This window comes from Chenopodium album, chromosome 1 (assembly GCF_948465745.1).
Source record: "Chenopodium album chromosome 1, dcCheAlbu1.1, whole genome shotgun sequence".
NCBI classification, from domain to species: domain Eukaryota; kingdom Viridiplantae; phylum Streptophyta; class Magnoliopsida; order Caryophyllales; family Amaranthaceae; genus Chenopodium; species Chenopodium album.
In genome coordinates, this window is record NC_137834.1 from 22,375,993 (window position 1) to 22,380,093 (window position 4,101).

Sequence of the window (4,101 nt, forward strand, 5' to 3'; positions counted from 1 at the left end):
TGTGGTCCAGCTATACTAAGATTATATGATAGTCATTTTCATTTTAATATGCTACATGTTCATTTTTTTTTGATGTGTTTTCTTTTTATTATTAAATATTCATTTTTGTGAAAGTGTATTTTTTTATTCATTAATGTTCATATATTGTTATTTAATTTTTTTTGGAAATTTAGTAAAAACCAAACCCTAAATACACAACTTTTCTAAATAACCACTTTTTTTTTCCAAATTAACATGTAATACACAAAACTAGTAGGAATCACCACCCCCTCCCTTATCCCGACTAGTTTTTCGGCAAATTTTTCGATTTAGATTTTAGAATTAAAATTAAATTAAAAGAAACCCAAACCCAGCCCTGCCACCTCTAGCACCCCTCGCTTCCCTGTCTCCCTTACCTACACCTCCTCCCTTCCTCGTCTCTTTTTCCAGCCCCCTTTCCTTCCCCTCCTTGGTTTAGGGTATATAGTTTCGGGATGGCGAGGGTTATGTGATGCCGCGACAACGACAACGCGTCTCCATCTTATACACCACATACGACAACGCCAGCAACCAATTACTACCCTAAACCAATCCCAAAACCCCTTTATGATTTCCTTGCAAACGAGAACAATCTCATTATTGGGGTCGAGATTCAATTTTATGTTAAGTAGCTTATGATTGAGTGCAAATTGTTGTGAAGAACACACTCAATCTGGGTTCATCTAGCGGTGGAGAAGGTAACAAGTCTTTGAAAAGGAATGTGTTTCAAAGGACTTGCGAAGATTTTAATGGTGGAGAAGGGGGTTTTGCGGCAGCGATGGGGGACCGGTTGGGATTTTGCGAGCAGGGTAGGGCCTTCGTAAGGTTTGTGGTGAGGGATAGGGGATTGGTGGGGTTCGACAACTAGGGTAGTGGTTGGTTGGGGTCGGAATGGTCTAGAAGGTGGTTGGTTGTTTTTGTTTTGTTTTTTTTTTTAAAAAAAAAAAATTTGTTTTAATCTCTATAGTTTTTTTTTTTTTTTACAATTTTATTATTTTTTATCAATATGGTGGTGACACGTGGGGCCTAAGTCAGAAAACAGGCTAGAATAAGTGATGAGGTGGTGAATCCTACTGGTTTTGTGTTTTATTTTTTTTATTTTTTTTTGTAAAAAAAAAGGTAGTTATTTAGAAAAATGGCGTATTTGGAGGTGGTTTTTTTTTCAAAAAATTTCCTTTTTTTAATTAAAATTTTATTTTATTTTATATGATGTGATGAAACAATGAAACCCCATTTGGCTCATATGCATCTCATTTTGTAGAATTCAACCAAACACTAAGGCGTGGAAATAGGGATGGCAAGATTGGCAACGGGTCGAATTTGGAGCAAATTATACTAAATTCTACTCCGACCCTAAAGGAAGTCATGCCTAAATTTGACTCTGAATTCGATCCAACGTTATTATACGGCCTTAGACTCCGACTCGGATCTGATCCGACTCGACCGAGTTTCTTTGCTTTTTTCGATTTCTTAAAATACATTTATAATGAATTGCCAATTGACAAATGTAAATTGCGATGCCTCTTTGAGCGATGAAGGGTGGGTAAGCCTTGGTGCTGCTGCGTGTATAACAGTGGTGATGTTCTTTTTGCTGGAATTCGATGAACCAGAGGCAGCTGGCCTACTAAAGTGGCAGAGTGCAAAGCGATCTTGTTTGGGTTGAAGCTTACTCGAAGATATGGAGTCAAGAAGTTGGTGATTGAATCGGATAGCCAAGTGGTCATTAATCGTCTATTGAAAGCTGCAGCTTTCTTTTCAGATCTTGATACGATTCTAGATGATGTTATGTTTGTTTGTAAGGATTTTGATTTTGTTTCGTTGTCTCATGTTTGTAGGGATGAGAACTTTGTTGCCCACCATTTAGGTAGGATAGTACCTTTTGGTCTTGAGCACGTATGGGAGTCTCATTGTCCTCCTTCCATTGCTCCTTATGGACAATTTGTCCAAATCTTAATGGAAGGTGCATCTAGCTTTGTTTCAAAAGAAAAAAATAATAATAAAAAATAAAAAATCCAAATAACAACAATAAAACAGTAAAAAAATCCAAAAAAAAAAAAGTAACAATAACAATAAATCCAAATAACAACAAAGCAAACAGTAGACTTTACTTGTTAAATTGTCTACATTATGACAAAAAAAAATTCCTAAAACTCATAGTAAATATCTAGTACAATAGCAACAACCAACTAAACTCGAAGTCGGTTATTTTCTTGGATTTTTTTATAGGATCTGACCTCAATCCTTGAATCGGATTATTTTAACGGAGTTGAACACGGAGTAAATTTTTTTCTCGGATCGACGCAGAGTAGGGTTGGATCTAGACTGAATTGCCAAGCCTACATGGAAATATTACTCACCATGATTATATCCAAGTAGTGAAAGGGCAAGATGTTGGGATCAACCGAAATTACCTCACTAAATGGGAAGTGGATTTTGCTGTCATGTTTGGAGCCAAAACACTTGGATTAGCACAACACTAGGAGGGTCCTTTCGACGGTAGGGCTCGCTTAACTTGATTTGGGCAAGTCGAGGTTATATGGGGCTATGGGCTTAGCCCTTTTGTGAAATGGTTTGTCAAGTACATTGTTTCATGCATATTCATCACTTCTCTTGTCGGATAACAAAATCATGTCCAACGGGCAGCGACTCTATATTTGGCCGTAAACTAAGAGCGTAGCCCAAGTCTTAAGTCTTTAGATTTGAGATGACATCATCATCTCGAATGTGTCATCTCAAATCTAAAGACTTATGTCTAAGATTTCCTCTATTTGTCTTCTTAAATCTCAAGCAAGTCTCAAGTTGAGTCTTGGAAGTTGAGTCTTGAAATTCCAAAACTCAACTTAAGACTTGAGATTGGAACTCACCTCAAGCTTTGTTCATTAATGTTGTTATTATATACTTCCTCTGTTCTTTTTTACTTGACCCGCTTTGACTTTTGCACTATTCACCACCCCTCCTTTGACCGTGTTTTGTGAATAATATGTAAGGATCGGAAAAACATATTCATGTTGGATCATTTTAAATTCGTCTCAATAAGTACTATCATAATATATAACTTTTATATTTTTTAATTATGGAGAAATAAAGTTATTGACCGTTAAAGTTTTGCATTGGCAAGCGTGATAAAAGAAACAGGTCAAGTAAAAATGAACAGAGAAAGTAGAAAATATATAGAGATAGTTAAAAAAAAAAAAAAATTTATATATTTGAGTCTTAATGCTAAAGTGATAAATTTGAACAAGTCTTAGTGAGTATCAACAAAAATTTAAAGACATAATTTTCTATGGAGATCACAAAAAATGATGGCATATCTAAGTTTTAAGAGTTAGGGCTAAACTTACTCTACTCCAACAATCAAGTTTTTTTTTTTTTTTTTTTTTTTTTTTTTTTTTTTTGAAAGTAAAATACATTGGGGAGCTTAGGTACGTCTTCTCACAAGACCGTGACCTAAACTATCTAGGAGCAAAAAATAAGAAAATTTACTATCCAAAAAAGGATCTATATCCTGATGAGTCGGAGTAGAGTAGCCAAGAGAGGCAACATAGTCTGCTGCCCGATTGCCTTCCCGATAGATATGTCTTGCCTGAAAATTCGTAAAAGAATCCAAAATAGCCTTGACATCCGCCATAAGAAGCTGGAGTTTCCAAGGGCAGCTGAAATGACCCTGCAAAATATTAATAACAGTAAGATTATCCCCTTCAATAAAAATATCAGAAATATGAAATTCCTTAGCAAGAAGGAGGCCATTTCGAAGTGCAATGGCTTCGGCAAGGAAGGCCGGACAAGAACCTAAATTATAAGTTCGACTAGTAATATGATTTCCTAAGTGATCCCGAATGACCACAACTGCAGTAGCAGAATTCTGGTAGGATGAACCATCAAAATTGAGTTTACAAAAACCGACAGGAGGTGGAGACCATGAGACAATAGGTGACACATTCGGTAAGTGAATTGTGTCAAGAAGGGAGCGAGAGTATTGTTTAATACTAACAAAGTCATGTCCTCCTCGGAATGGGCTTGTGCTTGTCCTATACGTTGTAAGTGTCTACGTTCCACTTGGCCCCATGTCCTTTGTGTTGCACT